This window comes from Crassostrea angulata, chromosome 2, assembly GCF_025612915.1.
Source record: "Crassostrea angulata isolate pt1a10 chromosome 2, ASM2561291v2, whole genome shotgun sequence".
NCBI classification, from domain to species: domain Eukaryota; kingdom Metazoa; phylum Mollusca; class Bivalvia; order Ostreida; family Ostreidae; genus Magallana; species Magallana angulata.
Genome location: NC_069112.1, coordinates 13,519,989 through 13,533,491, shown reverse-complemented (window position 1 = coordinate 13,533,491; position 13,503 = coordinate 13,519,989).

The following is a 13,503-nucleotide window of genomic DNA, read 5'->3' as shown; positions in this document are numbered from 1 at the left end:
TATTTCATGTATGATTCAAACATATTTTAACATGTTCAGGGTTAAAAATATACAACTTGAGTTAGAATATCTAAATTGCGAGGTAACTTTTGTAACTTGCAAAAACTTGTGTATTGATTTTAAAATCATATCTTAACCTGACAAAATTATGTCTGTTTTCTATATAGTTTTAGTCTTTATTTTTTGAGTTACTGTTTTATTCACCATTTTTAAATAAATAAGAATGCAAGTTGTTAAAAGAGAACCTGCACGTTGATTTTTAAATCATATCTTTACCCAAAAAAAATGTGTCCGTTTTCTATATACCAGGTAGTTTTGGTCTTTCTCTCTTGAGTTACTGTTTTATATTCATCATTCTTAAATGAACAAGAATGCAGATTGTCTAAAGAGGTAAATGTTAAAATAGTTAATGCATTCATGCTTTTAATTCAATATTTTAATAATTACAGCCAGTCTAGATTTTTATTTTTGCAATTCTAAAAAAGAATTCTGAGAGAATTGCATAAGCTATACCTGTCGCTTACTTGTTTGTATTATTCTTTGAAAGCTTTGAAGCATACACCTAGTTCAGAACTATTATAAACGAGGTGTTATGCTTTAATCTGAGATAATTGAAAAGAAGAAATTCAAACTATATAGAAATTAAATAAAAAGAGCAATTTTCTCGAAAATATGTTGACCAGATGCTACAAAAGTGTAAACTTGATCTGTAGTTTGACATTTTTAAGTTGTTCAGCAAGTTTCATATTATTCCTCAAATGCATAAAGAAAACAAGTGGCCCATGGACCACATTGCTCACCTGAGGAATAATGAGTATGATAAAATCAGCTTAAGGTTCTCCGATTCTCAGCCTCAAAGTATTTTATTCATCATAAGAATGATATTTTTTAGAAAGTATTAATGCATTTAACAAAGTTATTGTAAATTTGCCTACGATGGCTATAATCGAATAAAGAAACAAGTTGAGTTAAAAAAAAAATTCTGGTGCATCGATTGGCTCGATCTCTATACCAAAATATATATAAGTGGGTGTGCTACGTGGATCCATTACGCCAAGCATGCAGTTGTGTATCTAATAATTATACTAGCAGTAGAATACTAAACTAAAATTGTCTGTATGAAAGTCAGATTTATGGTACGAATAAAAGAAATCTGGATAATTTAGAGTTATTGAACTTTGCTGAGGATCAGAGATCATTAATGGAGTCATGATACAAACTATCTGGACAATGTACAATAATACATGTAGATCCTGTATAAATAAAAACCATTTTGCCCCTGGATATTCTTATGATTATAATCATAAGTCCGTTTTCTAACATGATGATTTTATAGTCATATCACATGTTGAGTACTGCAGTTCTCAAAACGATTCTTAATAATTGTTAATGTATGGATATAAGGCCAAAAAAAAAAAATAAGTGTGTTTCCTATTTCATCAAATTTTAAAATAGGGTAGGTAGGTCGGCTTTTTTTTTTTTTTTAAATGAGCTTTTAAGTTTTCCCCTTTCCTAGCATATGATTTTTCTATACAATAAGAAAATGTATTTTACAGGTGGAGCAATCGTGGATAGAGACAACTGTTACAGAATTAAAGCTTTCTTAAATCTAAGGTTTATTTAGAATGTATACGAAGATTTCATTTTCATGTAAATTATTTATCTAAAAAATATAAATATGACAGCCACTATAAATTATAGTATAATACTCATTACCACAAATATATCATAAATTGGTTATTAGTTCTATTTTCCTGGTCAACTGACATAACAGTAAACATTAATATCGTAACTGTAAGAAATATTTGACTAATAACTTTTCTCTTTGTCTCTTATTTGTTTTATGTTTTGACTTTTTTGTTTTTTGTTGTTATTTGTTATTACTTTTTTTTTTCAAGCAAGTAACCACTGCTTAGCGCAATTAAAAAAAGTTTATTATTTAAAATATGATGGCGAGTGTGTGAGTTGGTGTGTTTGTGTGTGGTTTTTGAGGGTGTAATTGTGTGTATGCTTGTATTTCAAAAAATAAATAAATTATAAAAAAAAAAAATATATCGTAACTGTAAGTGTTGAATTCAAAAACGGAGGAAATTCTGGTTGATCAGACGAGAGCCTTAGAATTAAATCTTTTCAATAATTCCCAAAAAAAATGAATACATAATTAATGGTTTAAGACTAATTTTAAAAATTTCATTTGCAATTGAGCTGCAGCATTTTAAAATCATATTTATAATATGTGAATGATTGTTGGGCCTATTCAAAGACTTACGATGTCTGCAGTCTCCACACCCAGAAATAAAAAAAAAAAAACCTTTGCCTCTGTTTTTTTCTTGTACATCTTTATATTAATTTTATACACATCACTGCCCTATGAAACTATTCATTGCATTCATAATTAAGCTAAAATAACCAAGGAGATAACTTTCATCCATACTGTCAATCTGCACTTAGAAATCTTTAAAACGCTTTGATAAGTGGTGTTTTCTATTGAATACTTACAAGCGTTTTTTGAACTCTGATTTGTAAGACTCTATTGTTTAAACCAATTACAGTTGGTAATCTGGATTTGGAATAAAAAGTGTTAGGGTCGGCACATAAAAAAAAAGGTCGGTCTGGAAACCGGAAACACACATATTTTTTATTTTTGGCCTAAACCTACATCAAACTCTGAACCTCTTGTGAGGCCGAAGAATTGTCCTGGGGCCAAAGTCTTAACAATTATAAATAATCATCTAGCTGATTAGTTTCTGAGAAGAAGATTTTTAAAGATTTAATCTATATATTCCTATGTAAAATTTCATTCCCCCCTCCCTCCCCTATTGTGGCCCACCCCACCCCAGGGGATCATGATTTTTACAACTTTGAATCTACAATACCTGAAATGCTTCGACACAAGTTTCAGCTTTCCTGGTTGATTAGTTTTTGAGAAAAAAAATTTAAAAGATTTACTCTATATATTCCTATGTAAAAATTTGACCGCCCCGCGATTGTGGCCCCATTCTAATACTGGGGATCATGATTTTTACAACTTTAAATCTACACTACCTGATGATGCTTTCACACAAGTTTCAGCTTTACTTATTGATTAGTTTCTGAGAAGAAGATTTTTAAAGATTAACCTTATATAATCCTATGTAAAACTTTGTCCCCCCCCCCTCGCAGCCGCACCCTACCCCTGGTGATCATATTTTTCACAACTATAAATCTGCACTACTTGAGTATGCCTTTTCAAAAGTTTCAGCTTTCCTGGCTGATTAGTTCATTAGTAGATTTTTTGAAGATTTACTCTATATATTCCTATGTAAAACTTCAACCTCCCCCCCTCCCCACCACTGTGGCCCCACCTTACCCGTGGGGGTAATAATTTTCACAACTTTAAATCTACACTTCCTGAGGACACAAGTTTCAGCTTTCCTGGCCAAATGGTTCTTGAAAATAAGTTTTTTGAAAATCTATCAAAATTTTTGAATAATTTCTGATTATTTTCTTTTGAAAAAAGGGCGTGGACTTTAATTTTCACAATTTTGAATCCCCTTTTGCCTAAGGGTAATTTGTGCCAAGTTTGGTTGAAATTGGCCCAGTAGTTGTTGCGAAGATGTTAAAAATGTAAAAAGTTCACAGACAGACAGAGACAACATGTGATCAGAAAAGCTGACTTGAGCTTTCAGCTCAGGTGAGCTTAAAAGCGTTGAAAACTTAGTGAGACATACAGACAGACAGACAGACAGATGGATGGTCAGACAGACAGACAGATACAGAGAAAAGATACAATTCCCTTGGTAGGGGACTAATAATAGCAGATGTATTTATAGCTATAATTAACAATTGTAGTTACATGAATATATATTTGTAATATTGCAAGTTGCATGATAAAATTACATGTTCATTTTCTTGGCACTTTCATTTTATGCAAGTTGTATGTTTAAAAAGTTTCTTTTACTGGCTTTGGCAGATTTTCAATTTTTGTTTATTAATGTTACACTACTAATTCTCTCCACGTATTAAAGTATTGTAAGGTAAAGTATTTTAATGCATTTAGTAATGGCTCGTACTGTGTACAACTAGAGGTACTGTGAGCAAGCTCACAAATAATATCCCCCCCCCCCTTCCCGGTAAGAAAAAAATATTAACTGAAGTATATTCCTATTTAAAAAATGATAGATGCTATCTATTTAACTGTCCATGTTCGATCAATACAACTACTCTATTTTTTTTTTTTAATTCTTAATGCTAATATGAGTACACAAACCAATTTCTATTCTTTAAATTCCATTTAATTTCAACTTAACTATTAATGCATGAAAACAATTGCATCCCTATGACAAACTTGATTATTATCAAACGATACTTCACATGTTAAACAGCCACTTGATAATAAAAAAATTTTGGTATACTGAGTTTGATATTTTTTTTTTCTAAAAGAAAACAACATATATCTGTGACCCAATGCTCACTAGAGATAACCCCGCCATGATGTGAATATTCAAAATAAGCAAAGTCAACATTTAACAGGAAGTTAGCAACCGATTGGTACAAAAATATATTTCACGATATGGCATACCTAAACAAATAATGTCTTAAAATTTCAAGCATCTGCAATAATGCTGAAACGAATGTTCGAATATTCGCGAATGAATAGTAAATTTCTAATATTCGAATGTATATTTAGCATTCGAATATTCGATCACATGTCTAACACCCATATTAAGCATTGTAAACTAAGCAGCATCATGTTATTTCGTTACAATGGAAAGGAGAAGCTGAAAAATTTTACTTTGAACGAAAGAAAAGACAAGCTATCTATGACTGCCATGCTTGGTAGAATCTATTACTTAACCCAGTAATAGACTCTTCCGCCATGCTTGTTTACCTTGAAAGTAAAAGCATGGTTTACATCGAACGGAGACAAACATTCTGGATTTATCAATTCATAACAGACGCTGAAAAAATAATTTGCTTAAATTTTTGAACGAGTGTGAGCTACGGAGAGTTAATATCGAAAGGTACATCGAAATTTTTTTTTAAAAAGATACCTCGATATAATTTTTTTCTTCTTCTTCAAATAAACAGAACATTTCTGGAACTATGAGCGTTATCATTTTTCTTTTTGATACTATATCAAACATGGCGGAAATATTTGGACTGACTTACGAAGTTACGTATCCGACGGTATCGGTCTCACACAGGAGTCAGGACTGTAGTATATTATTAAAGAAGTAATCAATCTTTTGATTCTATTTAAAGGAAATTTTAAAAAAAATATCAGCATATTATTATTTGCTTAAATAATAAATGCACACTCAATTCAATCGATACTTATGCATTAAGTGTCAACTTCTAACTGACCTGTTTAAGCAGTCTACACATACACCCACTTAGTAATACAAACTTAATACCTTTTCTTTGACATCTACGAATATTCGAATACGAATCGAATAGCACTCACGAATATTCGAATACTGATTTATGGTATTTGTTTCAGCACTAGTGTTTGAAAATTTGGACTAAAAATGAATAGTCATCATTTAAAACGAAGTTGACATCTGATTTGTACAAAAATATATCTTGCGTTATTGCATGCCAAACCAAATAGTGTGTAAAAATTTCGAGCATCTGAGGTAAAAAGTTGCTGAGAAATCTTTGACAAAACTTTATTTGAAAATTTAGACTAAAAATAAGCATAGTCATCATTAAACACGAAGTTGATGTCCACATTTATGTGCGTTATGACAATTTGTCTGCTCAATTGACACCAGTTATTGACACAAAGATGTCAAAAATAAATCATTCAATGCTTACATATATATTTATTTTCCCTTACGGATGAAATTAATTATTTACTTAAATAAATCGATATAAATTGTAGATCACGGATGGAGTAAATTAGTAACAGCAAGAACAGCTGTTTCACATAATCAGTTTAAACAGGTTACCACATAGTCTGCTAAGTTGACTCGACGAGCATGTAAATATAATTCATGAAAAATAACTCTTTTAATTTTGCTTTTAACAATAAAGTCAACTTTTTAGTTGATTAATTGTATAAAATTGTGTATTGACAACATTCATGAAAATATATTTTTAACCGATAACTAAAATGAAACAAAGTCATCATTTTACAGGAAGTTATTTAACAGGAAGTTGACGTTCAGTTGGTACCAAAATATATCCCACAATATGGCATGTCTAAACAAATAGTGTGTTAAAATTTCAAGCATCTGCAATAAATAGTTGAAATCACTGTTTGAGAACTACTTGGTATAATTTCTGATATATCAATTTCGGTTGAAATCAGCATTATTTTTATTGGAACTCTTTATTACGAGGATACAAAATGATGCTCAAGGAACATGTCATCTGACCTTAAAATCAAACATGTTAAAGGGGACAATTATAATAATATTCTAATTCCCATTATAGACATCTATTTCATAAGCACATCTACAATTGTGTCATGCTTTGTTGACAGACTGGCTGCCTATTTAATGCAAAACTGAAATATCAAATAATGGATTCCTAATTCCCCTATAGACATGTATTTAAGCGTATTCACATGGTGTCTTTTTCACCTCATGGAATTTTGTTCTGTTGCTTAAAAGGAGTATACTGATAATTAAGACTACATAACTGACATACAAGCTGCGGACTGATGTACAGATTAAAACATTATGGTCGTTTCACAACATCTTGCATATGGCATGATTGATGTTGCCTTCTCTCTAAAAAAAATACATTCCTCAAAATTTAGTCATCATTCATTTTTTTTCCACAATTTTAAATAAGGTATGGATTTGTAATGGGCAATCCCCAAAAAAACACCATAACTGATTATCAGAAAAAATATGACACATCATCTTTATTGTTGTTATTACTGATCATAAAGAAAAAAAAACACCTGACAAAGCATACATAGTCTTACATCAGATTTTGTGTTGCTTTAATTTTCTATAGTTTTTGAATTTCACTAGTTTTGACTAACCAGTAATGCATTGTGCATCTCCTTATGTATACTCAAAACATGGTTCATTCATACGCCAGTGTTATATATTTTAAAACTTAATCTAATATACAGTTTATTATAAACATGAAATGATAAAGTTGTAGTTTCATGCATCTTTGATAAATTGGAAAAGAAAATTGTGGAAAAATAGAGTGTGACCATTGTTTTTTTTTAGGGGTCGTAGGGGGCCTGTATTCGGCCCCATTCCCAATGATGAAAAGTACATGTTTTTCCCAATTTTATCACTGAAAATTCCCAAAAGTTAAAAGCATATATTGTCTAAGAAAAAAAAAAAGTCTCCCAAAGTTCGTAAAAAGTAAATCGGGATCGGGGTTTTAAAAATCTAAACCGCATGCTCCAAATAAGGGCCGCCATATTGTAACTGTCAACCATGTCGCACAATTCAAAGTATGACAGAAAAAAATTAAACTGGATGATGTTAAAATGGTTAACACATACTTTTCTAACAATACGGTTATGTCTTATTTGAAATTATTTAGAGAAATGTAAGGTATGACCTTTTTCCCAATTTTATCCAAATGTCGCTATTTTTCCCAAATGGAAAGGCCCAGGCCCTTGTTTTTAGGACCCAAAAAAACCCCTGGTGACTCTGTCACTACCTCACGATGCAACACATCTAACAAATAGGCAATCAGCTACACTCAAGAAAATGTCTCCCCAAAACAGAATCACAAACTGTCAAAATTCAATTTGTTAAACAAACTACATTATTGTTTGATTGTTGCTGGTAACATCTACACAGAATTATAACAGGATATGTTTATCTTGTGCTTTGAAAATTATAAATTTGTAAAATCAATGAAAAAGCTAATATGAAACATGTAGTCGAGGTGCTATAGAATGTTTTAGGGAATTGATGATCTGGTGAATTTAAGATTCATAATAATGATAGAGAAATGGCAAAGCATGCTGAGTTGTGATTTATATCTTTTTTTCCTAAACACGTTTTTCACTGCTGTGTAAAGAAATCAATGTAAATTTGTATTTTCAAGTAACTAATATTGTTAAAGTCAGTAGTATTAAACGGAACAAGAAATCCTGGAATTTGCTAATGGTAATTTACAGCACTGATAATTTCCACTCCACCCTGATTTTACTGGAAATTTCCAACAGGGTCAATCTGGTTTACGGCTTATAGAAACTTATCGGCCCATGTATAGTTTATTTCACCAAATATCTTTGTATTTATGATGTCAACTATGATAAAATGAATACCTTCAATTTAGGTACGAGTCCACAAAAATAGTTAAAAATAAATAAAATTACCGTATGTAGTACATTTTTTTATATTGCTATTCTACTGTAATATCAGAATATATCATGCCAAATATAAACTTAAGCAAAATTATGGAAACCATATGGGTAAACACCTGTTTATATTCTATTACATCCAGTTCTTAACTCTCTAAAAAATTCATCATTAAAAAAACCCAGAAATTTGGAAAGTTCATCATTGTCAATAATCAATGCAACAGGATGCACATTTTTTGAGAGGTGATTACAGAAAAAAGTAGCATGTAAACATAACATTTCTCTTATGTTTCTGTGCCATTAAAATGCTTTTCTTTTTTAAGGCTTTCCATTTAGTGTCGAGTATATGGCTACATCGGAATGAATGTTATTATGCTTACCACAAGACAAAAACTTCCCCCGACATTCTATAATTTACCGCCGAAGTTTCCTCCATCATTAAAACTGTTCTCATATAGCGGAAGTACAGTTATGTTTCCCTACGCTATATCTAGATTTTAATTTCATGGCCGATAAATCCAGTAAGAGATAACGGTGCAATATACTGACCTTTTCAAACAATCATTCATTTTTGAGACAGCATAACGTATGTAAACAGACCCACGCTATAAGTGACATGTTGCGCATGCGTACTCATCACACACAAAAGGTTATCAGAAACCAAAATAAACTTACGTTATTAAACAACACATGCTCAGCTATGTTAAGGAAGGTCTAAGAATTCTACCACGTGTGATTTAGAAAAATTTGCATAAGCCCCGCCCCTTATTCATGAGATTTTACGAGATATGGGTATTTCGGTAATTAACAAACATCTACAAAAATGAATAAGATTAATTATTGGGTTTGAATGGTTCAAGAAAGGTGTACTGAAATAATATCATAAACTATTCTTTATATCTCGCGAAATCATGAAATTCCTAAGTCGTCTGATGACGTGTCGAGGCTGACTACGTCACATCGGCGCTTGCAGCTGTGATGAGAATAAACATGTGGACTTCAGTGATATATCTCGGAATTAACTCGTTTACAACCAGCGTGGACAGAAATCGGCATAGGGTTCAACTGAACAAGGTAGGATTTATCTGTACTTCCCCTAGATATTGTTTTATATTATTTAATATTGTTGGATGGAACGGAAACGAAGTGAAATTCCTCGGCTTCGATTTTGTTTACTTGTTTACATTTGTTTTTCATGTAATATTGTGTTCAAACATCAGTTTGGTGACTCAGTCAGGCAAAGTAACTGTTCTGCGTTTCGCTAGTTTTGATCATAAAGAGCGTTGAGGCTCATTGTAGCTTTTTACTGGTCTCATATCGCGATAATATTAGATCGCATTTCCTCCATGTTCAAAGTACACAATAAAAAGGCCATGGCCAAACACTGTATGTGCTAGCACTACAAAGATTACTGTGAGGATCTGGAATGATTATAGACAAGATTGTAATGTTGTTTAAGTAAATGGAAATGTATTATTTTATTCAGCCTTCTTTTATGAAGATCTAATTAATATTATTTAAGACAAAATTAAAGTGCACGTTCAAACTGAATTTCCACACATTTTGAAAAATAAACATTTGATTATGCCTGTTGTAATATCACTGAAATTGAAACCGCCATTAATATGTCCAATAATAGAGTAATGTTTCATTTTCATGTTATCTTTAACACAATAGCTTGCTAATTATGACACATTATTCATTTTCAGGGTTACTTAGGCAGTAGATGGTCCACTGAAAACACTTAATTCTTGGGATGTTGATAAAAAGTAGGTACTACAAATGTATATAAATATTTCTTTTACTCACTAACTTCAACTTCATGCATAGTTTGTTGTTTTTTAATATCATATTGATAATGATACTAATGTAACCTATTATAATAATTTGCATTGATATTTATTGAAATGAAATTTGAAATTGATATATATTCATCATTTCAGGTATTGGTTTTCTTATCAACTGGACTACCTCCCAATATCAAAAAGACAGAAGAGAAGAACATGTAGTGTGCAAGAAGAATTGTCAATTTCCATAAATTACACATTATGACTGAAAAATACTAAAAATCAGAAAACACTAATCTTGTTGAACAGTTTGTCACAGAAAAGCAATCTCTATAGTATTTGTAAAGTTGATTATCAAAATAAATTCTTGATAATATTGATATATTGTTTCTTCTTGCTTTCTTTAATTAGTACTAAAATATCAATTATGATTAAAAGTAAACCCGATAATACATTAAAAGAATTTATTCACTAGCATAGTAACATAAATTATTATGAAACATAAATGTGTAAATTACAAACTCAACACTTACCCCACCCCCCCCCACCCCCCCCCCCCCCCCCAATAAAGGCAACTGATGAAATTATTTTTTTCCAATTTCAACAATTTCATAATGATGATTGGTGTGAACAGAAACAACATTTTAACATTATTTTAGTGAAATTCACAGCGTTAAATTATTTTAAGAATAAAAATTAAAATCATGATCTTAGTCAGTGTTGCGTTTGAATTTCACGCGAATGACGCTGAAAGTAAAGTGGGTCAGATAAAATGCAGTAGTGCAAGGGCATACACTTGATCAAATATATTGAAAATTTCCATGTCTTACAATTGTATCCCTATTATATCAAAAAGTGCTGGGAGCTGTATGAAGTCGCTACGCATTTCATATGAATAAGCGTTAATTGCGGGAAATCCCAGTAAATTGCTGTTCATACACTGTTTACATTGAATTTAATAATTGTTCTTACTTGAATATTTTAAGCTCCCAGCACTTTTCGAAATTTTGAAGGTTCATTTTACAAGTTAGAAACAGAAATAACTATATTTGTTTATGTTATGCCCTTGCACTTTGCATTTTTTCGTATTATTCCTGGTTCATCTATTTTAAGCAGTATCACGTGACAGGGTATTCCCAAGAGACTCAAAAATTGCTCATCCGATAACAAATTATTTAATTTGTATAATCGATAAAATATCACTTTGTTTAACAAATTTTTGGAGTAGAATACTAAAATTGTTCAAAGGCTAATATTTTATGTGATAAATATCGCTTTTTTTGTATGGACGCCCTTAACATAGCTGAGCATGGAACACCGACTGTCGTAAAACTTTCTCAGCTTCTGTAAACTTTACTTTCTATCTTCGATAATATTGATACAAAACTTTTCAATCTTCAATATCGATCATTAAACAGCGGACAAACTTCACAAATCTACATCGCAGTCATCTACCATGATCTACGTCATCCTTTAAAAAATAATAACTCGTACGAAGAATAATTCGATTTTGACATAAACACAATATTATAGAAAATGAAAATATTCCCTGCCGACCCTTGCTTACAACGGATATTAAATTCATATAATTCAATAGATACGAACCATATTATTCTGGCCCCATTGAAACCCCTAATTACGTATCATATATGATTTTTCTATGGACTATAACGTTATATAGATAAGCAGCTATATAATAAGTATTTCAGCTTCTATAAGTGTTAGTTAACAAATAATAGCCCAGTAAAGAGTTATAGTAATAAAAACTTAGAGCCCTCTTGGCCCCTAGTTTGAGGGGCCAGCCCCTTTTTCTTGATATCAAATTTAAAAGCTACATTTGTGTGCATATATACATTATAAGGTAAAAATTTGTTGTTTCTTGTTCATTTCATAGTAATTATCATGTCAGATGTTATTTCAAGGTCAAATGAACATTTACACATCCTACATGTAATCTTAATTAATGGTGACAATTGGAAAGAGTGGGGTGATATTTTAATTATGTAAACACATCTAAATATCATTATAAAATTATAAAAAACAAAATAAAGGAAACATAATTGCATACTTTTATTGAAAAACACACTTTCACAGCTAACAATTGTAAATTACTTTAAACAGCCTTAATTTTGTTTGTTATAATTTCTTTTCAAACACAAACCACAACAAGGCAAAATGCTTTCTGAAAGTTCCATTACAGTAACTTTTCATGAATTATCCGATTTAATTTGAATCACCGGTAAATAGTCTGTAGAACACAAGAAATATGCATGTGGGTAGAGGTGACAGGTTAACCTCAACAGCTGAAAAGAATCAACAGGCTAAAACCATGTGGCCACAAATAGCTGAAATAAAAAAAAAAATCAATAAGCTGTGTTAACATAAATGTACAAATCACTGTGAATAATGCATTAAAACTTAAACCTTTAATAACTAATATATAATCATGTACAATCTTAAATATAGCAACATTTTCATTATAAGGCAAACTACTGTCCCCATATAACAATAAGTCCAGAGAGATTGGGATATCTAAGTGTTAATTACTTATTGACTGTATAAAAACTTGCCTCTGTGCATCATAATGTGGAAAGACAAAAAAATAATGATAAGCATTTTCAGATACACAACCACACATATCACAAATAAAATTTTCGCACAAAAAATAAGCTGTGTTGACATACATGTACTAATAATAGCTGTGTTTACATTAACATATACATAGTATTTTTGGAAAAAATACACTGACCATGCAGTGTAATTAGTATGACATATCCCGATACATGACATTAACATTTAGTCACTACAAAAACAAAAATGTGCATATCAAGTCTTAATATAGCATTTAAAAATTTCCTTAGGCATAGACACATATCAAATTAAGAGAGAGAGAGAGAGAAAGAGAGAGAGAGAGAGATTTAATTTGAATTACCGGTAAATAGTCTGTAGAACACAAGAAATATGCATGTGGGTAGAGGTGACAGGTTAACTTCAACAGCTGAAAAGAATCAACAGGCTAAAACCATGTAGCCACAAATAGCTGAAATAAAAAAAATAATCAATAAGCTGTGTTAACATACGTGTACTAATAATAGCTGTGTTTACAATAACATAAAAATAGTATTTTTGGAAAAAATACACTGACCATGCAGTGTAATTAGTATGACACATCCCGATACATGACATTAACATTTAGTCACTACAAAAACAAAAATGTGCATATCAAGTCTTAATATAGCATTTAAAAATTTTCTTAGGCATAGACACATATCAAATGAAGAGAGAGAAAGAGAGAGAGAGAGAGAGAGAGAGAGAGAGAGAGAGAGAGATTGTTTTTCTCATAGTGCAACAGTCAATATTTCAGTTGTAAACTACATGTACAAAGGAATACTGTAAATCTGGCAAATAATCACGATGGGTTCAATTTCACTATATTCGCTATTT